The sequence below is a fragment of the Phasianus colchicus genome, chromosome 11 (genome assembly GCF_987193195.1).
Source record: "Phasianus colchicus chromosome 11, bPhaCol1.hap1.1, whole genome shotgun sequence".
NCBI lineage: Eukaryota > Metazoa > Chordata > Aves > Galliformes > Phasianidae > Phasianus > Phasianus colchicus.
The window spans coordinates 19,609,468-19,634,110 of record NC_143446.1 but is presented as its reverse complement, the minus strand read 5'-3'; the positions used below and the strand labels follow the sequence as shown (position 1 = coordinate 19,634,110).

The 24,643-nt window shown below is 43.8% G+C and overlaps 1 long non-coding RNA gene across 4 annotated transcripts; it reads right to left on the bottom strand.

The window, feature by feature from the left end:
• Positions 1–6,752: 6,752 nt before the first annotated feature.
• On the bottom strand, positions 6,753–23,739 carry LOC116239366 (uncharacterized). 4 transcript variants are annotated; one of them, XR_016470186.1, is made up of 8 exons: positions 23,524–23,739; positions 21,885–22,003; positions 18,403–18,556; positions 17,629–17,859; positions 14,333–14,486; positions 13,500–13,755; positions 12,809–13,111; positions 6,753–6,970 (listed from the first exon to the last, which is right to left on the bottom strand). It is a non-coding gene; the product is annotated as an uncharacterized LOC116239366 (long non-coding RNA). The 4 variants fall into 4 exon arrangements; XR_016470183.1 differs by lacking the exon at positions 6,753–6,970 and having other exon boundaries at positions 18,403–18,553; XR_016470184.1 differs by lacking the exons at positions 6,753–6,970; positions 14,333–14,486.
• Positions 23,740–24,643: the final 904 nt, after the last annotated feature.

The following is a 24,643-nucleotide window of genomic DNA, read 5'->3' as shown; positions in this document are numbered from 1 at the left end:
AAAATAGAGAACATCACAGTCAACAAACTTGTAGCCAATAAAGGGAGCTGATTTCACCACTGAAGCTGTCCTATTCTGTATCTGTTAGTAAAGAGTAATAAATCAATATGTAACATTATGAATAAATATTAACAGGTAAATATGTTGTATAGAGAGGGCATAGTGACGGAGAGCTGTGAACTGGTTTGTAAAACCCATCTGTTGGCTGCAGTGTTGTACAGCACAATATTTGCTTCCTGCCAGGCTGTGGTTGAAGACAAGCTCAGGCTTCTATGAGAAAACAGCATCAGGACAAACCCCAAATGTTGTTTTCAAAGTAGGAAATAGCCTGTAAAAGCATTCCATTAAATTGTCCATTTATTTTCTAGCTCACATTTGACGGAGACGTGATTGTTCACATTCAGTGGCCACAGACCTAAGCAGCAAACAATGCAGTGCCTGTTGGTGATGGGGTGCAGGTGAGATCTAAGGCAGTTTTCCACCAGGCAGGAGGTGTGACGTGAAGGTGGATGTCCCTTTACTGAACAGAAATGCAGCCTTCTCTTCTGTTCTCATCTGTGATAGATTTGGGAAGCCTTTTGTATCCAGAAGAGTCTTAGCCCATTTTTTAAAGATCAAGAATGCTTTTGCTGATATCCCCTTTTATTGCCCTTTAAATCTCTCCATCAACACAAAGAGAGCATCTTGCCTGGGTCTGGGAACACACCCAGAAGATGGGCACCGAAGGCATTTCAGCTGTTATTATGCACCCCCAGACTTGTTGGTTGAGGTTCCTTATTTCAGAAGGCAATAAAAACCAAGCAGCTAATAACTATACTGTCCTGAAAACATTAGGTTGAATTAAGATGAAAGATGGTTTTATGCATACCACATTTGCGTTCTCCTACCTGGCAACTCAAAAGATAGAAGGCTGAAGAAACAATATCTAACCTTTACTTTACCAGAGGACTAATCAGAGCAGTGAGAAAAATTGTCTGGTACACATGTTTTTGTTTAAGGACCGGGAGAGAATAAATGTATTTTTGATAGGTTTTTTAAGAGGGTGGAAATGAGGTTTTTAGACACTGAAAAAGCATTACACAATTAGTGCACCATGAAAAGCTTATCTACGTAGCCAAGTTCAAATAATAAATTTAATTAAAGTTTAAAAGCTTAGGTAAAATCCATTAAACACTTGTAGCTTAATAAAATGTTACTTTTAGCATAAGTACAGCATTAACATTAACGGCAACATGGGAAACATCACCTGAAATGCTCAGACTTTAAGAGCATTCATCACATCCTCAGATCGATCAGACCACGTGGTCACAGCAGCACGTTCCTCTGCAGATCAGCCCTCAAAATGAACGTGGGACCATTGCCTGGGGAGAGAAGAATTCAGGAAATGGGAACTGGTACTTGTTTCCATAAGAAATGACTTAGCTAATAGATCCTGACCATCGTAATCTTGAATCAGAAGGTGGCCCATTGCTTGAAGGATCCACTTCACTACCTCAGCACGTGCAACTCACAGAGCAGCAGCCAGGCTCACACTTCTGCATCATGCAGGCATGGGGCTTCTTCCCAGCAGTGAGGAGTGAGTGGCAGATTCATTGCGTGTCCTGCAGAAGTTAAATAAACGTGGAAACACCACGCAGCCTTACAAACAGCTTCCCTCGCTGAGTTCATTTCTCCAGACTCCTCGTGGCACTGCAGGGATGTCAGAAGCAGCAATTAGCAGCAGCAGCAACACCCAGGGAGAAAGGCAACGGCTCTGGGCTGGGCCTTGGGATGAGCAAAGCAGTACAGCTCTGAGAGAAGCCATCGTACCAATGAGAAGCACAGTATCTGAATGTTGGCCTAATAAAATAAAGCTCCTTCCCATTCAGATATTAGGGCATCAGTGAAGGGCAGCACTGCTGGAAATTCATGAAGAACTCTGTCAGACATTCAGAATGGTTTAGAACACCCAGCATCACCCACAGCACTGTATGTGTGAGAAAGTAGGCTCACAAAGACATGCACGACAGGAGCTGAGGTGTTTTATAGACATGCCAAGGTCCAGGCCTGCTCCTGGAGCCCCCTCCCCTGCCTTGCAGCTGTCACTGACCTGAGGGAGCAGAACGGCCTCCACTGCAGGAGCAGCTGCCTCTGCAGCCATCTCCAACCTCCTCTAATTTGAGTCCTTTTGCACGCATTGAAGGGCAAATAGCATGCTGTGTCTGTCAGAGATACAGGTTGACAACCTGTTACCAGCTAACAAGTCTCTGATTTTCCACCCTGAGCAAATTTTAGCAGCGCTGTATAACTACATGTCAGTAACGAAAAGCTTTTCCCAAAATGTATTTCTGCCAATGCAGAGAGACCATATTACAGAAATAATATGCAATTTCTGTGAACGGTTACTAATTGTGATATCATTGTCAGGAATAATGAGACCTTCTAAATATAACAACTTCCCTAGAACACACATGCTGCTTGCTCAGAAATAAATACTCCGGCGTTATACAAGAGCTAACACTCACAATTGTGGAGCGTGCAAATCACAAACCTGAAGGAAGACAACAAACTGTGCTTCTTTTTCATGCTTGAATAGGGAAAAGTGATCATCTAAACTTAATATTCTGTGAAATCCTCTATGCTATTCAGCACACGTCTGTGTGCAGTCCCTCCCCATACCGTTGTGTGGGGCAAAGGGATGGCAGCGCACTGACATAATGAATCTACATATAAATGTAGCAGGTATGCAGATATATCACAGAGCCTCTTTGCCATAACATGGAAATTCCCAAGTGACTGACTGGAAACCAGCAAGTAAAATAGGAAAGTTATTCGTGAGAAACATATTAGAATTTAACTTCATGAAAACATTACTCCTCTTCGTTCTGGAAATTGCTGTAAATGTATCTGTGAATTAAGCATCTTGTGCCTTAATCGTTCTCTCTACTCAGCAACCACTTAATATATTTTATTGATTACATTTTTGTAATTATAAAGCGTTATAAACCAGAATAATGAGAGGCCTTTTACATGAGTATTTACTCAGAGAAACGCACTGGGACAGGATTATGGAGCATCACAGTGTAAGGCCTTAGCCCTTCAAATTACTTTTTCATGCAGTGCACTGCTGAGGATTTTTTGATTTGTTCATCTAAAATATGTTTTGACACTACATCAGAGCAGAGCTTCCCAGTGATCTGTGAAAATCAGTCAGCATATTTTAAACAGAGAGGTCCAACAGTTTTGAAACTTATACTCCGGGTCAAACTGAATTTACAGCTGCGCTCGCAATGCTACCCTGCTAGAAAAGCGGGGTTTGCCTTTTGAATTCTAAATGAAACATTCCTAACATAAAGACTATACATAAAGATCAAAAACTGCTTTAAATCTCCCTTTCCCCACTTAGATTTCCCTTTTCAAAATCACATATGTATTGGAGAGATTCCAACCCAATTCCAAGTTCCATCCGGCCACAACACTTCAGTACCTGCAGACCCACCCAAGCTGCCATTCTCATTGGAGAAGCAATGAGCAGAGCTGAGGTGGAAGGCACTTTTGAAAGAGAGGCGTGCAGCCTTCTGAGACCATGACATCATGCCACCCAGCACACAGCTGGGATGGGTCTAGATGATTTTTGAAGTCCTTTCCATCTCACCATTTTATGATTCTATGACTGCCCTGAGAAGCCACACAAGACACGGAGGCCGGGCTCTCTCTTTCCCTGCCATCCTATCCCATGGTGTTTCCTACATGACCATGCCATGCTTTTCCCAGCAGGAGCCAATTCCCACACTCAGCACTCCACCACGCCAGTGTGTGGGCTGCCCATCCCTTGGAGGACTCGGCCAGGCCAATGCCAGATGCCAGGGCCTCCCACCACCATCAGGGCTGTCAAAAGAAGTGATGATGGCAACACTTCTGTAGTGGGATGCTAATAGCTGCCTCCTCCAAGAGAGAGAAATGAAATCTATGAGAGCCTTTAGTCCTTTCTGCCACCTCCTCCCTTCATCCCTGCCTTCCAAGGCACAAGGACACGATTCAGTTTAGCTGAGACAGAGAAACACAACGGGAGACACTCACTGCTTCCCTAATTGCCCTCACAGTGAGAGCAGGCTGAAGCCCATTTGCTCTTCCGTTCCATTTCTTGTAACGACACCCTCTGCGCATTTAATGTTGCCCTGAACAAACGCAGTAAGAAGCAAAGACTTCCCTTCAGAGAGCTGAGGTAAATAAATAAACAAATAAACACATTCTGAAGGGAAGGAAAGCAAAACAAACGTGAAAACAGATATTTTTTTTTAGAGAAGTTTGTTAACCACGGGAAATTTGGGGCTTTGTAACACTGCCAAGGTCAGAGGCAGAAGCTGACACTGGATAATAAATGTTTTTTCTACCTGGAGGTCTCAAAATGACACCGTTTAGATACTCTGCACACACGTTTATATAACAGAATGCTTTATTGCCTTTGTCTGTTTTCTTTTTCCTTTGCCCTCTTGGATGTATGCAATACTTTCCAAACCATTAAGTATAATACATTTATCTAGATGTTTACCGCATTCCTAAAGGGAGAAAGCTTACATAATCCTTACCCTACATGAGAGAAATACCTTCTGCAACAACTTCCATTTATTCAATCTGATATTTAAATCGTATAAGTGTGAATAGCACTAAAACCTATATTGTTTTCTCCTCTAAAATCTCTATTTGCTCTGTGACCACCTACTGCTTTTTATTTTCCCCACACAGAGATGACTCAAAGGCAAGCTAGGAGGAACTTCAGCCTTGCAGCAGTGGAAATGCAGAGAAGTGTGCTGCAGGAAGAACTGTGTCCCCGATACAATCCCTGCAGCAGCTCAGCTGCGTGCTGTACCCCACATCTCTTGCCACCATTCACATGAGACACCCACCTTTGTCCTCCCAGAAATGTGTGGTGCCAATGGTCCCCAGGTGGGCGATGTTCACAGGACATGATGCCAGTTTGTGGCATAGCAAATATGAGAAAAACAGCCAAGAGATCACAGAATGGCCACGGTTGGAAGGGACCTCAAGGACCACAAATCTCCAAGCCCCCTGCCACATGCAGGGCCACCAACCTCCCCATTTAATGCTAAACCAATGAGATGAGGAGCCCCCTTTTATTCCAATGCATTTTTAATCCCTATGAAATGGCATCAGGAGTGTAAAGGTTAAATGGGGTCTTCAGCCATTGCAGCAAGGAGAACTTTGATCCATTACCTGTACTTGATAAGACACAATAAGAGGAACATCAGAAAGAAGAACATCCATGCTGTATGTGGCTCTGAACAGCCTGGTCTGGTGCTTGGCAACCCTGCACATATCAGGGGGGTTGAAATTAGGTGATCATTATAGTCCTTTTCAACCCAAGTCGTTCTATGATTCAGTGATAAGAACACAAAGGAATTATTTTACAACATTTCAAAGCCAATTTGAGAGCAGATTAATGACCATCCAGAAGCAGTAAGCACATGGGCACTGGCAACCACATCTGCACTGTCTGCTTTGCAGTCCTTGGGCACAGAGCAACTCACTCCCAGCATCTTGCTTTTGCAGCACTCTGCATTCCTACATGTGATTGGAGGGTTCGGGTAAAAGAAAAAGCTGCTGACTTCAATAGCTTTATGATGCAGCTTTTCTATGGGACAAGTGTCCCATAGAAAACAACAAGCATAAATCACAGAAAGCAGAAATCCAAATGACCTGGCACAAACTGCCGCTACATCCTTTGCATATCTCAAGTCTCCGAAGGAGCACGCATGTAAAGGCTTTTTGTATGCAGATGTGTTAAAGAGAAACCCAAACATGCCAGTCCTCCACAGCCATTAACATTTTGATAACGAATGTCAACTATCATGAGAGAAGTGCCAAACCAGGCATCAGGAACTCCAATCCTCCACTGATTGGGGCATTTAAGGACTACAATGCATATGATTGCTAGCAAACAAAACAAGAATTTAGCGTGTAAAGGAAGGGGAACTGTATTTTTGAGCGTTAGTTTCTCACTTACACAGCCTCCTTTATCTTTTATAGCAGTGTTCTCAAAGATGTACCACCTCTAAAAGCACAAATGTTGGTACTCATCCACATTCAATATTAATTCACTTGCAATCAGAGACTTCACAGCTTTCAGAACAAAATCTGATTCTGAAATGTGTAACAACCTCAGCAGCACAGCCATAACAAAGCAGACAAAACACCTACTGTAGACGTGCTGTAGGCCATTACTATATGCCCTTTTACAATCTCCAGTTGCATCTGCGCTCCCTGTTTGACTCCAGCAGCCTTCCACTGTGCTGCTGTACCTTGCTGCAGGCCAGCACTCCTCCTTTTTCCTCGTGGTGGACTGATTAAATTCAGAGGCAATCTCTCATAATCCTCCTCCCCTGGCTGACGTGCACAGCCCAGGACAGCCCTGCTGCACTCAGCTTCCCACGTCAGCATCCCCAGCACAGTGCAGTGCCGGCCCCTCTTGGTGCTGGTGGCTGCTTTGCTCAGCAGTGAGGAGAACATGGACAAATCCAGGAGCAACACCTGGTGCTGATCAGTTTGCAAAGTACTACAGAGCTGGCTGCGGAAGCTGGGAAAGCACGGATCTGAAGCCAGCAGAGACTTTGTATCTTGAGGTGCTTGGGGTTAGAAAGAATGAAAAGGGTAATGAATGGGCACGGGGCCAAAGAAGGAATCCTTTAATTGTTCAAAAAGGGCTGGTCCAGGAGCTGGACTCAATGCTCCCTGTGGGTCTCTTCCAGCTCAGGATATTCTGTGATTTGCTCTGAAGTCAAACAGCTTCAGGAGAGCATTGATGGGCACATTTAAGCAGATGTTCTTAACTTAAAATGAGAACAACAAAATCTTCTCTTTAGCTCTTTGCTCAGTCTGTACCTTCAAAGCCTGAAACCATCTGACAGGGCTGTTGGCTGCTTTTAGGGGAACACAGCACACCTGGTTCACTTCTACTCCATTGTGGTTTTCTCTGAAAAAGAAAATCAAGCAAATGAAAACAGAAACAGAAAGAAAAAAAAAAAAGAAAGTAGAAACACAAAAATGAAGACACGAGTAGAAAACCACCAGCCTTCCTTCATGAGAGGTTGTGCTTCTTCCCTTCTCCTTCTCTGGTGCTTCCCTTTTTCTTTTCCTAGGCAGAGGTCAAATTCGTTCCGTTAAACGAGCTCCTCTCAGTGTAGCCACAGCCCCCAACACCTCTGGAGTGACCCAGCAGCCTGGAGAAGGGTCCTTCTGCCTGCACAGAGCCCAGTACTTCCCAGAAATGCATCATATTCACAGCTACCACTGCACTGAAGAGCACTGAACTCTCGGTGACTTTAGAGAGTTCTCCTACGCTAAATTACGCATACATTTTTGCACAGCAATTTTCATCCTACACTAGATCTCGAGGTAAACAGTGCAGACCTCAGATGAAAACACTGCCATCAATACCCCGGGGGAAGCACACCACGAAGGGGCTGTGTTGGGTCAGCACCGCGCATGGCTGGCCTGACCATCCAAACACAAACTGCATTCCGCTCAGTTGTGCCCTCTGCTTTCCTATCCCATGGAAAGCACAGAGGTCTGAGAACCTTAGGATGAACTACCGGTGCTCTGCTTAACTGCGGATATTGCTGTTCCTCCACATAGCATCTGTCAACTTCATTAAGAATCTTTATATACTCGAAAGCCTCCTCTGCTTGCTGCCTCATTGGGCTGTGCCAAACACCTACCAAAGAGCCATCATACAGCTCTGAAACACCCCTTCCTTTGCCTTACTCTGTCCTCTCACGCAGAGCAATTTTTAAACTGAATTACTCAGCGGTTAGAGCAATAAATATTGTCTCCTGGGACTAAAAAGGAAAAGAAAGGAGAGGAGAGAGAGGGGGAAAAGTGTTGCTAGTCTTGGTCGCTGCCACCAAATTTCTTCTTGGAATAAATTCTTGCAATGGATTGCGTTGAATTGCTGACAGACTTTTAATTGGTGTTCTGCAGAGCCCACACACAGTCATGCAGCAATAATTTGGAAATGCCTTGTTTAAAATACATTTAGGCTATTCAAAGCAGATATTGATATTCACTTGTAGCGTGAGAGCGCCAACAACGCCTCGAAGGCATCTCTCAGCCACAGAATCTTTTTCAGCAGCAGGTGGGATGAAATGGTGACAAATGGGATGGAAGGCAGCACATATGAATAAACAACATAATATCCTATTTGTTTCCTCAACTTGGCTGCTCGCTTTGTTATTTTTCATAAGCTGGTAGTACAAAGCAGCCAAAGCACAAAACCCATTCCCACACTTCGGTCTTACTGAAGATTGGATGCAATTTCTGCTCAATATTCTATCCCCAGGAAAGCAGAACGTGTCTGTGGGGACGCCATGAGAAAGCAGCACTGCTTTGAGCAGTAAGCACTGATGAATGAAATTCCAGCCTTATTTCAGCCCAGATTTGCAGGAGAGGAGAGGGTGGGATGGTATTAATGATAATACAATTGTAGTTTCAGAGGGAAGAAGCCTGCAAGCTGGGGGCTCCCTTGAAGCAATCTCATAGCCCTCCCCAGTGAGCACAGTGTGTGTAAAGCACAGCCTGCCGCTGCACCTGGACCTGCACCACTCTTATGGCAGATCAGAATGTTTCCTGCAAGGATTGCTTCAAAGTGTGCCTTGCGTACACGCATCCAGTGAAGAGTGAAGTTAGATTTCTTTCTAAAGCAGAGAGGTGCAGTAGCAAACTAAAAAACACCTGCGTTTCCAAAACTTGCCATTTACAAAACAGGTACTTTGATACACAAATCTCTTTCGTGAGGCTTGCAAAAGTGATCTGAAACATCAAACAGCATCTAATTAGGTGTACGAGCTCTGTGCAGAGACCCAACCCTGCACAGCTCAGCCCGGGTGGGAGCCGTGCCAGTCCCTGTGTTGGCCTCGCTCCTGGCTGGGCAACGCAGCAGCCCTTGTTCATCATTTGTCATTGTGCTGCCTTATCTCATGTTGCTTCAACTCTGAAATGAGACAATAAATATTTACCTCCCTCCCACAGATGAGGGAAGGCTTAATTAGCTAAAACGCCTCTCAGCGCCGTGGGAGCTGAGCGCTGTCGGCGCGCTGGGCTGCAGAGCTGTGAGCACAGAGCCCACCGTGGGGAACCTGCCCACCTCAGTGACCTTGGGTGGGGGCTGAGCCATGGCTGTGTGTCATGCCAAGGAGTTCAGCATCTAACAAAAAACAAAAATGACATTACCGCATTGTATGCACTCGGAAAGGCACATAAACTCAAATATAAGTCACCTTGGACACGGCATGTCCTTGGAGGTAAGGTAAGCCCTGTTTTTATGATGCTTCTCTTCAGTTCAGAAATATCTAAAAATATTAAAGCCTGTGTGCTCCTCAGCAGCCCACTGCACTGCTTTGGGCCTGTGAACACGCTTCCAGCCCCACCACCAATGGCCTCTCACCCTCTGGGCAGAAGTTAGTGCTCCTCACCACCGGTGCAGTCCTGGGTACGGGGCTCTTCCACCCAACTGGGGTGAGGCTGGAGCTCTTGGGCTGTGCAGCCCTTCTGGATTCCCTCCTGCCACACCTTCATGGCTGAAGATTGAGCTCAGCAAAAAGCTTCCCAGCCGTGGGAAAGATCATTCAGGGATGTAGATTTAAACTTTGGATACCGTTGTGCCCAGCAGAAAAAGGTCAGCAGATTTGCCTGACTTCCACAACATCCTTTACGTGTCCTCTTAAAGGAGATGAGGCTTATTAATAATCACTTCATCTTTAGAGAGGAGATCAATTGATAATAGAGCTTATTTAATCTCAAGACATTGAGCTTTGTGTCTTATACAAATGACAATAATGAAGGGACTGGAGCTGAGGAGCTATAACAGTCTTTGCAGATACAACTAGATCAGAATTACAACATTTCACCTTTCTTCTGAATTTTCCTTTTCCATTTTTTCTGCAATCTGTCTATGCCGTCTTGCTACCCCATATCCCTCCTACCCAAGCACAGAGTGCACTTTCTCATACAGGCTATCAATGCAGGGAAGCCTCCTGGGGATTCACTCAGCAAGAGTTAATGAATAGCATTTCTTTCAGCTCCCGGAGGAAATGTTCATATTCTCAGATTTTTTTTCAGGGTTGAGGAGAAACAACAGGGGGAGCATTGGCATCCTAACCATTTTTGTAGGTGCACTGAAAAATTAAGCTGCAATGAAAATTAAGCATTTTTACGCATTTCCAAAAAAAAAGAGATTATAAATAATGCTCTTTGAATTTCAAGATGAAAAGTGACTGAACACAAGCAGCAGCATTCTCCAGTCAAGCTGATCTTTTCATGAGTAGGAAGGGAAGCAGGGAGCATTCGCCTTCTCCGTGGTGGATGCGCTGAACACCTCATCTTTAAGGAAAACATGGATATATTTTCATCCTCTCAAAACATATTAAAGTGAAAAGATCCTCGATACCCTCAACAATCTTCATCAGAAAACAGGCAGCTGACAGAAGGGAAATCCTCAGTGGTGCAGCACACCGCTGGGTACCCACGGCCTCCAGCCCTCCTGAAACTGTTTAACGATGAAGTACATCACTATTAATTCCACTTCCAGAGTAATTAAATTGGAATTTATGACTCAAATATCCAAAAAAGCTATTTCACAGATGATTTGCAACCGTGCTTAAGCATAGGCATTCATAACATTCACCAGTCCTTTGTATTTAGCATTCTGCAGTAGAACAGACACAAAATCCAGATTAATGCATTAATGTGCATTTAATCTACCCATTACTGAGACGTTCCATTTATATCTTTAAGGGTTAAAATATCTACAACCGCTACATATGCTGGAAAAAATTATCACACTTGTAGACCGAATATTAATTCTGCCTAAGAGTCGACATCACTTATGCTGTCTTTTGCCATTATAGCTAAGTATCACTATAAGCATTTTATCACGCTGCTCTATGTACATATGAAGTTCAATATAACCTATGTCTTCTGGAAGCAAAATTACATTTTAGTGTGGTTGCTGCACATACAAAGTGTTCTTTCTTGTTGCTGTGATAGAACGACTACTTACTGGAATGAATTTTGCCTGTGATGGGAGAAAGGATGGATTCCTCCCAAAAGACAGCGTGCCCTTATGAAGAGTTCAGCTAACCTGTTGCTCATGTATTTACAGCCAACTTCAGAGAAACATTTTGTACTTTGCAGGATAATGCAGTCCTTTGCAGTAACAGCCATAGATATAAATGACAAACACAACACAGTCAAGTGAAAATCTATTTCAAATAAAAGACAAATTGCCCCAGACCTTGGTAATTATCTCTCTGGGATTCATACTCAACTTTAAATTAATAATTGGTTTAATATCTCCTCTTTGAAATTTTCAATAATTAAATAACAGTCTCTTAAAAATTACACGCTTAAGCACATTTCAGAATCATTATTTAATAAAAGCAAAGTTAGGTAAGCTGTGATGGAAAAAAAGAAAAAGCACACATATTGATCCTGAGAAGGCTTTCACAGCACAGAATCATCTCTGACAGGAGGAGTTCCTCGGGTGGTGCCACAAATGGCCTTTTGGTACATATGATCCATCAAGAGGGGAGGAGATGTGAGGAGCACAAAGCTGAGCACCAGGAACCAGGTTCTTCCCTTCATAAAAAAGCTCTCAACCAGAATGATGTGAAGTGTTCTGGCTTCACATAGCCCTGAAAGCCCTTCTTGCTCCTCTTGCATGGAAAGCTTCCATGCTGTTCTGGGGAGACTGCAAGCTCAAGTCTAGCATTTCTCATTGACAGGTGTTCAAGAGGTATATGGGGAGGCAGGGAAGGGTGTTAAATTGCAATAAATGTCTCGTACTAGCAAAAAGTAATTGCAAATCCCAAAAGCTGAGATGGCAATATCAGGCTGAAACATGACTTGTAGGACTGACTTACCCCCCTCCTCAGCTCTGCAAAATCAGTGCAGAAAAATGTATCTTATGAGATTGACTGTATAATATTTGCCTGTTCTCAATCCAGAAAACAATTACCAGGAATTACATTTTTAAAACAAGATAAAATAATTCAGCTCCTTGCCTTCCAGGATTTATAGGTAGCTTTAAACCTATCTTCTTGTCCATAACCTTCATTCAATAAAACAAAGCTTTTCTCTGAGGGAATCAGAGGGAAGGTAGCTCTTGTACCTCACCATACCCCTACAGACCCAGAGCCCTCATCCTTCAGCTCATCTGTTGGTTACCCCATTACTCTCCTTCCTTCAAGTTTAATATTTTATTTAAAGAGCCAACCCAAAGCCACCCAGGGGCAGTTGCACCACCTCTTTGATTATAACAGCTGTAACAGACAGCACATGGCCAACTCGAACAGAAGCTTGCAGTCCCAGCTCACCACCTGCTGCCCTGAGCACCACAGCTGAGCTGCTCGTAGTCATTTTAACCAGCACTATTTTCTTCCTTCTTTTTTCCAGATTTGTTTTCTTTCTGTATTCCCTTCCCTTACACTGAAGGCCAGCCCACAGGGCAGAGAGCATGATGTTCTCCTCACCCAGCTGCTCCCTTCCCCTCCCAGCCCAACACCGATCTTCGTTTTCCTTGCAGTGACTCAGAAGCATCTTCAGAGTTTTCACAGGTCATCTCCTACTCTCACTTAGAAAAGAGCACAAAGCAAATCTACTGCCAGCATTAACAGAACCACCACGTTACTCAGTGCCACCAGGCTGTGCACAAGGGGAGCTCACCACACTGTGCTGCTGGGCACCACAAGGAAAGGCTTTGGCTGAACCACGTGTTCCATCTTGGAGGGCCAAATTCTGTTGCCTTCATCCTTACCAGTGCCATCCAGTGCCATTCCACATCACCTAGTTCAGTTTTGCACACGAGCTGTCCTGGCTTGGTCCGCTCTACGTTATCCAACCCATCACATCACTCCTCTGTAGAACTGCACACCAGCTATTGCTGTCCCTAAGTCTTCTTTAAGCTCTGCTTTCCTGCTGATGGTTTTACATGGAGCAGTACTCACTTTGTCCAAATACATATATCTATTCATATTTTAGGATTATTCATGGCACTGGTTGCTTTTTTGTATTTTTTCCTCATTGTGTTATTTTTCCTCCTCGCACACTTCAGCAGTCTCTGAAGGGAGAAGTAGTAGAGAAGAAAGGTGAAAATGGGTTTTTTTAGACCTATAGTAATCAATAAAAGCAATGTTACAGAAGCTAGAGTGTTCCCTACTGCATTGCCTCCCCTTGAAATATTGATACTGTTGTGGTGGAATTTTCTCCCCTTCTGCTTTCTGAAAATAGAGATAATATAAATGTTCCCATTACTAAGAAATATGTCACATCAAAATTAATGATATTCAGCCAATAACAATGCTGCTCTCCGGCTGTCAATTTAACTCTATTTCAGATTAGCAGAGCAATGCTTCCATTCATGCTCTATTCAGAGGCAGAGATGAATTAAGGCAATTCTTGCAGGTCATGCACCAATGAAGAAGTGTGCCCCAGATCTGAACAATTACCTGTGAGCCCGTTCCTTGCTCGCTGCCTTCATACTGTGGTGCTGGGCAGGATCCTGACCCCAGGAGCAGTTCTGCAGGTGTGCTGCAGCTCACTGTTCCAGGGCACATCTGCAGAAAAGAGGAGTGAAGCACTTTCCTCTTCTCGCTCATCAGAAGGGATGAGAATCCACTGCATCAGTGCTTGATCATGAAATCTTGCTTTGCTACATTTTATGTCTTAAAATGAGAGCAATATCTCCAAAATAGCCTTTGACTCCTGTAGGAAAAGCTCTTTTTATTGAAATATTCAACAGCAAGTGGAGTACTTAAGACAACTCTGATAAGAGGTTTTTTTGATGGCTTTCCTTCTTTAAAAGTGCTAGCCAAAGATCAGAACACGTTCGCAGATCTGCTACGCTGAAACGAGGCCAAAATGCAGGTGTCTGCTACCAACTGCAAAGGTGACATTAATTCTTTATTACAAAACAAAGGTTGTAGAGAGACCAATGTTCAAGGGTGATTAACTGACTAATTCATTTCACCTGAGCAATTTACCTTTCACTGAGCAGCAGTGGATAAAGGGAATATGAAATCAGGTTGAAAGCTGAAGTGCCCATAGTGGCACTGGCATGAATCATACATGCTTGAGTAGAACATGACTGTGCTCGGAAGTGATTACTGTCAGCTGCACTTGTAATACTGAGATTCAACATTAATGTTCATAAAACTCAGCTATCCAATCAATGTGAGTTCCATAAAGCACCCAGCAGTATTTGGGTGGGTGCGTGGGCACTTTGCTCCTGTTCGTGTACCTCAGCAAATACTTCTGCAAATTACACTGGGTGCAAACATACCTTTAGGTGGAAGTTTTGGTGTACCAGGCCTGCTGAGAAGTTAGCCAATTCAGTAACTTTTAGTTCAATCTAAATCTCCTCCCAGAATAAGTTTCTCCCCACTCAGGTTTTCCTGGTTTAAATATTAGTGTCCAAATTCATTCCAGAATTTCAACTAGAAAAAAAAAAATTCCCTTCTTACGAAAGAGGTTCTCTCTTTCGGTTTCTACTCTACAGTTACCCTGCCTTAATTTTGGTCATTGTTTCCTCCAGGCCTCTGGATGCGATGGGAATTCCTGATGATTCCTTTTACATTTCTCTTAAAAGCATAACTTACGCATCTTTGAGCACTGTCAAGGAAAGAGGTTTTCTCAGGTTTACCAGCAGAGATTTCCATCACCTACCAAGCAGGGTGCATAGGCTGAGTATGCCAATTAAAGCCTCAGGAAGGAGGCAGACAGACAGAGCAAATACATTCGATAATTACATTACATTTACTTTGTCACAGACACATTTGACTGAAAATCGTTTAAATTTTGGCTGGTTTAAAAGTGGTATCGATATGGAGAGGTGTAAAAATATCTTCTGTTTACCATGACTCTGTAACCATGGTACTGCAGGTATTTTGTGTTTCCCTGTGTGGCAAAGAACTTGGCTGCCTTCTCACGTTTGTTGGAACTTCGGAGCAATTGCAGTTCTGTGTTAAGAAGGTGAAGGCCTGCAGCAACTCCCTTAAATCAGTAGCATCACTCCAGGTTTAGACAACGTGAATGAAACCAGTGCCTGTGCACACAGCAGTCATCTCCTGGTCACAGCAAAACCAAAAAGCTGGGCAACCTTCCCACCTGCTGTTCTGCAAGCACGTCCTTTACCAGTTAGCAAAGTACTGCAAAGGAAAAATATCGTCCTTGCAAGGTTATTATGAGAACGTTGGGCATGATATATTCAAAATGGAATAGAAAATATCAAACAGATCTGAAAGGTATTCACAGAAATACTTATAGAGATGGTATCAGTGTATACCACAGTTTAATATTGGAGAGGGTGGCACTGCATTGGTACTCTACAGTGACAAACCATACCTTACCTTACTTGGTGAGGAGAAATAATGTATGTCATATCCAGACCTAAATTCAGCAAGCAGCTTATTTAGGAGTCTCACTGCCTACACACACAAGTGGGAATTGTAAGTTTGCTGATGACTGAGTGGAGAATGTGGTGTGACTTGCTTGATAGCTGCTAAGTGATTGACCAGAGATCCACACACAGACAGGAAAGCAAAAGCACTAAAACCAACGTTGTAGTGGGCCAGATTTCTCTCCTCTGCTACGCAGCTCATCTCTATTCATCTCTCACATAAACAAAACATTTAACAAACGAAAACAAGGCAGGGAAGGGGTGAGTCTGCAGACTTACCCAACTTACTGTTTTTTTTTTCCTGTAGATTGAAAAGATGAAGTGCAGAGGGAAAATTAAAGAAAGAGCCTCAAAGCAGAGGAAAGCTCCTATTTCTGAAAAGCATTTACTGAATGCCATTAAACAGTCTTGGAGATGCTAATACCGTAGGTATAGAGCCACATTAAGGCAGTGTTTGTGCAGACAAAGGCCAAAGTCTGCCAGAAGAAACATTCCTGGCCCTGGTCTCAAGCTGAGGTCCCACCTGTGCCCAGTCTCTGTTCCCAGAGCCCCTCAGGCTCCCCAGAGCTTGGTGATCACCCACGTCTAACCTTATGAAAGAAACGGCTTGGCAAGACTTCAGAGATTAGAACAAGGGCAGGCAATAGTGGTAAAGACTACAGCTTGACTCCATGAAACCATTCTCCTTGGCAACTGATGGCTTTAGAGAGGACAAACTACTGACTCCAAAGACTTCAGAGTAACCACAGGTTACCCAAAGGGCCAGCTGAGCAGGAAGATTTGTGATTCACCACCACGAAAAAAAATCAGCATCCCTCCAATGGAAAATCACATTAATAAGTAATACGATAAATTAATAAAACAGAATCTGAGCATCGTGTGTTCAAAGCAAAGCATCTCTTCTAGATGTCCCCTGATCCCTCTCATCTTCAGTAAACTGCTTACCTGCAAGGCTCTTGGGATATATTAAGAGTTGTGTCTCCTCTGTACAAGCTGTACGTGCCAGGAGGCAGCCCTAGTGAGTGAAGCTAGCTCTGGAGATCAAAACTTTCCCTACAGCTTCCATTTGACATGCCCCACATTGTAGACAATTCAGCTATTATTTAAGAGAAAATTGCTCCACCGTCTTGCAAGCGAAAGTAAAATATTGGGGAAATAAGCAGCAAACTGTGATGAGGCAACAAAATCAGATACAGAATATCACTATAGTCTTAACAATCTGACAGCTACCACTGGAGAGAGATCTTCTGAGATAATGGAAATACTGGGACGTGCAGCATTTGGATTTTGCTGGAGTTCTGCATTATGTCCCCTGCAGGAATTATTTTCTTCCTTCTCCCCTCTTCCTCCTCTTTTTTTTTTTTTTAGTTCAAATATGTTCCATTCAAAGACTGACAGTAGAATCAGAAACAGATTGGAACAGATCTAAATAATAACCCGCTCCAGTAAAACAATCCCAGAAGTCAATAGGCACTGTGAGAGCTGTGAATGTAAACCAAATAGCTGTTAGTTTTACACCTATAGCATAGCACATAGAAAGTCTAAGGGAAATAAAATTATAATTCCATTCTTGTCAAGCCGGTGGAGAGATACACTTATTTTTCTATAAAGTGGAAAACAGAATGGACATTTGTTTTGTGGACCATAGAACAAGGAAGAACAACTGCTTTATACTACAGCCCAAGATTAAAATGGTCAGTTATATGCAGATCTTTCTTACCATGATTTTGTTACTGAACCATAATTACTTTTTGAGTAATTATTCACCATTTATGACCTACTGGATTGCTTATGTATGACTCCACACTATTAAGCATAAGCTGAAAATCACACTAAGACATCAGTGGGGCTGCTCTGGGAACTCGATGGGTCAGATCAGAATCCTTTGCATCAGAACACTGGGAGATAACAGGCATCCAAGCAGCACCTCCAGGGACTCACTGACTGAGCCAGTCATGGCAGGGGGTGGCAACCAGGAGATCTTTAAGGTTCCTTCCAACCCAAACCATCCCATAATTCTGATGAATTCTGATTCGATGCATTACAGCAGCAGGAAAACAAAGTTGATGCAATGTAATGGCACGGTATGTCCCATATTAGCACAAGATCTGGGTATAGAATCACAGTCATTCCTTTTGATTTAAAAGAAACGTATAAAAGAGTAATAAATTGGTACTTACAGAAGAACCACTGGCATTTCAGGAGGGGCCATATATATCCACTTCCAGTCATATTTACTCTCATGCACAGGGGCCAACATCCTCAGAACGGTCAGCTGGCAGGAAATTCTTCCCAAGCTATCCATTCTATGGGTACTCATTCTATGACTCCATGTATTTTCAGGTGAAATATTCACAAGCCAAGGAGGAATATTTGTTTTGCTCAAAACTGGATGATCTTGGGAACGTCCTCTTATTTCAAAGCAAAAATCAGAGTGAGATTTACTGGAAAAACATTATATTAGCTACAGATCTTGAAGCCTTTGAAACAACTTTGAAAGAGAAGCAGAGGGTTGTCAGAGGGATCTGAATTACACACATTTCTGAGCAAATTCATTTCTCTAGTTAAATATTAGTATAAAAGACTGATAAATCTCCCTTAGTTTAATACATCTTTTATTTCAATTAAAGCCTAAGTACATTCTATTACTATGGTGACCATTTCAAACCTTTCTCCATTTCCTGCAGTCCTAAGGCTTTAATGCTCATTACATCTGGATACAGCTGCTGGCTGATGGCCAGCTCACTGCGCTTCATTTCCAGCCCCACTACTAATGTTAACAGCTTACTGCTTTCACATGAGCTGAAGCAGCATCATAAATCTACATTTCTTTTTGTCTTAGAAGGAAGTATGTGACAACGCCAGTCCAGAGGGTCAGAAAACGCTTTAAGCTTCACTGCACACCAAAATAGCATCATTAGATATAGGCAAAATAAGAGTAAAGAAGTACTTACTGTCAAAAAAACCACCTTCCCTTTGCTGTGTTGTAGCAGCTATGATTTCCTTCTTTCAGGCCTGACCAGGGATGCATGGAATACAGGCAGCCCTTGGTGTGTTCCTCTCCCAGAGAATCACGAGGACACAGGTGGCTTTGGGCTTCTTTATCTACTGAGAAGCAAAACAGTTACCTGAGCACATCTCTGTATTTTACACAAGCTGCTACTACGCTTCACACTTTTCATCAAGAGCATTTTGTCTTACATTGCCTCTCTAGGCTCAGTTTTGAGGCAGTTTGGTGGATGCTATGGGGATAATTGAAAACATCAGGTTCAGAAAAACAAGGTGGAAGACAAGCAAGCATGCTTATGGGGGAAACTGTTCCAACTCATATTGCTGCCCCCAGTGAGCAACCTGTATGTGCAGTGTAACTGGGCTTCTGCCTACATGTGAAATGGCCACAATCCCATAGCCAGGGAAAATCCCACAGCCTCAGCAGATTCACAGCACAGGTGATCCCATGGAAGCCAAAGGACTGCCTTCAGCATTGCATCAGGCACTCAGATTGAGTTTGCAGTCTCTAAATAGCTTCCCTGAGAACAGTTTCAAACGTCCAGAGCAGCAAGTTTGTTGGAAGCAGCCAAACCCAAAGTGACACAATGCACGGCTCACCAGCACTCCAGAACCTTTGGCAACCTCACTGGGGGCAGTGCTGGACTCAACCATAAGTTTGTCACTTTTTCCACTAAGTGGAACACTTTGAATGGGAAAAAGATCCCTTGGCTCTTGCTAAGCTTCGTGAGGGTGAGTTTTAATGCTTTTATGTACTGCTTCTCTCCGCTTCATCCTAAGCGCATCTTTTATCCTGGAGGCATTCAGCAGCAGCACGGAGCTTAAAGCAAAGACAGAAGGCTAACACCGATTTCATTCCTATCATGAAGGATTCCTTTTTTAAGGGTAAGCAGCTTACATTGCCTTTCCCTCGGTGAATCTTCTGCAGCACAGCTCTCCAAAGAGCACAGCAAAAGCTGTTGGGCTCTGCGTGCACCTGGTGGGCAGCGTGCTGAGGGGCACTGGGGAGCCCTATTGCCAGGGTAGGGCACTGCTCCTGCTGCCCGTGGACACTGCTGCTGGCTGACAGCAGTACAAACAGCTTAATGAGCACCAGAGAAACGTGCCTACTGTGTTATCTAGGGAACCGCAGTGCTGCAGTCCTATCCTGTTCCATTGGGATTTCTCACCCTTTATTCTCCCGGTTCTTTTGTTGCGTTGCAAGGTAGAAAAAGCACAGGGCATTCATAATTCAGAGCTGCTGAAAAGACGGCATCTTAAGGGCTGCATGGCACAGGCAGACAACAAAGCTTAAGCAGTTCATTCCTCTCTCACGGCTGTGTGTAAAGACCCACACGTTTTCAGCTCCTACCTTTACACTGGAATCGCTTTGACCCAACATTGACATCTTTTGCTCAACTTCTGGCAGTTTTTCCATAATCACTCCCATCTCAGGAGCGAGAAAAGACTCAACATCATCTCAGGACAGTACTGCAACATTTCGAAATGCCAAACTCCAACAGCAGAGAGGCAGCCAGCCCCACAGCACAGCAGCAGTCCCACCACCCAGCTGTTGCTCTCCCGCAGCCTGGGAAGCCCAGCCCTGCCAGGCAAACAGCCAGGGGTGTAGGACCGTGGTTATCAGCCATGTGACACTCGAGGTGAGCAGCCAGGACTTGGTACAGCTGCAGGTTTGGCCGATCTTAGCTCTCCTAAGATGCTTTTCAAATAAAATAAAATAAAATGAAAAAATAGAATAAAATAAATAAATAAATTCTGAGCTAAACTGAAAAGGCGTTTTCACTCCTGACTGAGAAAGTTTACAGAGAAGGTTGTGCTTCTATAACTATATCAGCTGCAATTTACGTTGTAAGGATATACCAAAAATATTTCCTGAACAAACCAGGTTTTAGTGCAGCTCATAAATGGCTGAAATACAGTGGATATTACAGAAACGGAAGGAGGTCTATAAACGCCCACAGCAATTGATAGGTCCATTTTTCCATGATACACACAAGCTGCTGAAATAAAGCACAAAGTACAGGAATGGGGGAATGCCAAGTAACTGGATGGTTTTCTCCATACGAGCCACAGGCATGATCTTCTCTCCCACTTCCCAGTGCACAGCCAGTGATTCACGCCTGAGCTTCAAAAGAATCATCCTATCCAGGGAAAGCATTGGTGGGTTCACCACCAGCATTTTCATTTGTGCCAAACAGCATGGGAGTGCTTCAGAAAGAGCTCCCTCCAAACACTGGGGCAGGGCAGCACACATAGGATCATAGAAATCTCCAGTTGGAAGGGGGCCAGAAGGAGCATGGAATCCAACCTGGGGCGAAGGAACTTCTTCTGTCTGATCCTTTCTACCTGTACCATCATCACAGCCGTGATGGGTTTGGAAGGGCTGGGTTTCAAGTATCTCTTGAAGCACTTTTTTTTTTTTTACCTATTATTACAACAATGTATGTTATTAATGCAAATTTGCTAAAGAAAATGTTGGTCCGAAACAAAGCCTCCCAAATTCAACAAACATGAATAAAACTTCAAAAATAATCGTGGCAAAAAGTCATTAAAAAAAATGGTTGGAACAGTTCTGATTTTCAATAAAAGTAACGTTTTCAATTCCAGAATTCTTCTATGATTTTTTGATCATCCAACATTTAGATTCTAAACGTTTCCTGCAGGAATCACCATGAGAAGCATGTTGTTTATTCCAGCTCTTCATCTCATCATAAAAGATGGAGAATGTCTTGGAAATGCAAACCCTTTTATTCCTAAGCCTCTAGAAATTCAGTGAGAGCCGTTCAAAACATTATCAAGATAACCCACTGATAATCCATCGAAGACACCACCCAAGGAGACAATTACTGTGGGAAAGAGATCTCACTGCTGGCCGATAACTTGCAAAGCACTGGGGCACAGTATTTCTCCTCTGCCATATTTTCAGTCAGTTATATTGATTTTTTTCTCTCCACAATATCTTTTATTTATCATTTTTAATCATGTTCCAGTGACCTCCACTGCCTGCAATCGAAGGGCCAGCACAAACACGATTCAAGAACAAGAAAAATAGTAATAAATAAAAACTGGAAGAAAAAAAAGAATCTATATTCAGAAACCTGAGTGCATGGAAGAATTCAGAATATCCTGAAGTGCATTTTCTCATGGGAATCCAGGACTATGAGAGCAGTTATTTTTTATATTAGGAGACATCATGAAGTACTCATTAATACCCACAGAGAGCCATATATGTGTCAGCCTTGGTTTGGAAGCAGGTGGGGCCAGAAGAGCTCCCAGCCCCTCTGCTGTTCTCCAACCAATATCCCAAGAAATGCCACAGCAGCTCAAGGGTCTCAAGCTGACCTCAGCTAACCCAGCTGTCAGCTGCACACTTTTGTCACTGTTGTGTTAAGAGGCACCAGATTGACTCCAATAAGCCTGAGCTCACCTCTGGTCTTTGTCTCATCCATGAAGCGACTGGCACTGATTTGTTCCCACGCAGAAGGCTTGGCCCCATATTCCCCACAGTGCCATCAGAGCCTCACATTCAACCTTGAGATGTCAAATCTGAAGCAGCAGTGGTAAAGGATGAGCAGCGGTGACATAAATTGGACAGGAAAATAGAAGTGAGTGAATGGCGGCGGAGGGCAGCGAGTTGCAAGGAAGGCCAAGTTTCACATTCATTTGTTTCCAAGACAAAAACCAAAGGAGAAGAGAACAACAAATGGGATTCTTAATATATATACTTCTTAAAATAAAATATATTCCTATCAGTTGCTGTCCTACTACAAGCCAGACTACCATGCTAAAGCTGCAAGGTGTATTACAAGTTGCAGAAACCATTAAACTGCATATATAACTCTTTAATTTATCGCTGCCTGACAGCTTTGTTCTACCAGGCTATTTGCTTGATGTATACCTGACGTCACTGTAAATGAACTGTTTGAAATGGAAATGCAACATAAATGAGGTGAACGTTTTTCTATAGAAGACTTCCCAAAGCTGGCCTGAGAAATAAACCAGCTGCAGACATTGCCTCCTCCACAGCTGCACACAGCCATTCCCAAGCAGCACCTGCTCTGCAGTCCCAAAGCTTCCTTCTGTACAGCCTTTGTTTCATGCAAATGCATGATTGTAGGCATAGGTGGGCACACTGCCTTTATTGGGCATGTGGACCATGTGCTGCACTCCCAAATCAAACACCCTTGTGAGCATGGGGTAGATACCACCCTCAGCTCTTGCCACCAAGAGCTGCTATGCCACAGTAGCTGCACAGGACACCAAGAAGCACGAGCAGAAACCATATGGGATGTAGATGAGGAGGCTGGTGGGGGATTCCCAACTAGCTTACATCCCCAAAGCTCTTCCCATGCAGTGCCATTTATTATGCACCAGCATTTCCAAAGCAAATACCAAAGGACAGTTTGGTGCTCTTAGTGTGAGCGCATTACAGGAACTGCACAGCACCACAACGCACATAATCACACGTTTATAAATGCAGAGGCGAGTGACGTGCAAAAAAATTGAGGATGTGGAAAACAAATCTGTAAATCACATTAAAAATCCACTCCTCAGAAATTCATTGCGCCCTTGGAGTGAAGAAAAGCACCTCGTATAAGGCTCTTAAATGAACAGCCCAGAAACAGCCTCAGAAACTCAGGATAAATATACGTTTGTGCTGGCCAGGGGAGATTCAAGAGATTCTCACTGAGATTCACTTTGGAAGCTGATAAAAGCAACATAAAAGGTGATAGAAAAATGAAGGCTTATCCCAGTCCAGCTCCTGCTGGCCCCAGCTTGACAGAACGCTTCAGCACACACATAATTTTCATCAGACAAATAATTTCACTGTACACAGAATTACAGTAGCTGATAAGATCCAGGCCAGAATACCAAAGGCGTAGGTTCTTACAAAGCCCTAAAGCACAAGGAAGTCTCCAAAAGCACTTATTAGGATAACATCTTGGAGCAGCTGACCTTGAGCCTCTCCTTGCTTAAAGGTGAAGGCTTTGGTCAAAGCATACATCAATGCCACAACAAGAACAGAAATACCAGTCCCATCCCATCTGAAAGCAAGAAGTCCTTACAGAGATCAGCTGTTACGCTGCACATTTGCATTGTCCACATCTCCCACCCATGTGGGTTAGATGCATGTATGTGATGTCCTGCTCCCTGGCTCTGCTCAGGGGCAGGGCTGGCAGGACGACCATCCCCAAAGGTGTTCCAGGAGGGGATGTGGCACTGAGGGACAAGGGCAGTGGGAATGGTGGGGATGGGGTGGGTTGTGCTGGGGGATCTTGGGGTCTTTTCTGACCTGAATGATTCTATGGCTCTGTGATCTATCAATGACAGAGACATGATTGGATTCCAACCACCTCTAACAGCAAGGCGGTCCCTCCTGCCTTCAAACTCTGTGACACCACTCAAGATGAGGCATTTCCAGAAGCTTTTTAAGGCAGACAGCCCTAAAGCACAACATCCCTGGATATCCTTTGACATGGGAACTTTCACCAAATACTATCAGTTAACAAGCAAATTTCTCATGGAAACCCACAAAGAAGGAATGGTTTTCTACATCTGAACAACCGTCAGCCACATTTGCAATGCCATGAGGTTTGCAAATCAGCAACAGAGCAGAGCTGCACCCCACACCGTGTCCTCCCCTCCCAGCAGGGCACAGCTCTGCCCCACTCCTCTGCACAAGGAGCACAGCCACCGAGCCCCCTCCTGGCTGAGGCAGCAGCAGCTCTGGCTGATCCCAGTGCAGGTGATTACGTTGTGCATACATTATGGGAAGGACAGGCTGCCTGTTCTTTACTTGTGGGTAATGTCATTCGAAGTAATGATTCCCCTGAAAGCAGTAGACCACAAACAAACAAACAAGTGAAACAACAAGCAGCAAAACAAACAAAAACCCTACAAGCAAGCAAAAACAACATTACCATCAACTCACAAAACAAACCCAAAAACAGCAGGGTTAGCATTAAGACTCAGAGAGCACTACTGCAATGCACCCTGCTGGAAGAAAGGAAGAAATCCTGCAAGTGGGAAGAAAGGGAGTGGAGGCTGGGTGGGCACGAGGAGCAGTTCTGCTCTGCACCCACTGGGAGCCCTGCCTGGCTGCAGCCCGTTCGGCCTTGTTCCTTCAGGCCAAAGCAATACACACATCAAGCACTGCTCTAACAATTGCACACCACATATACCTGA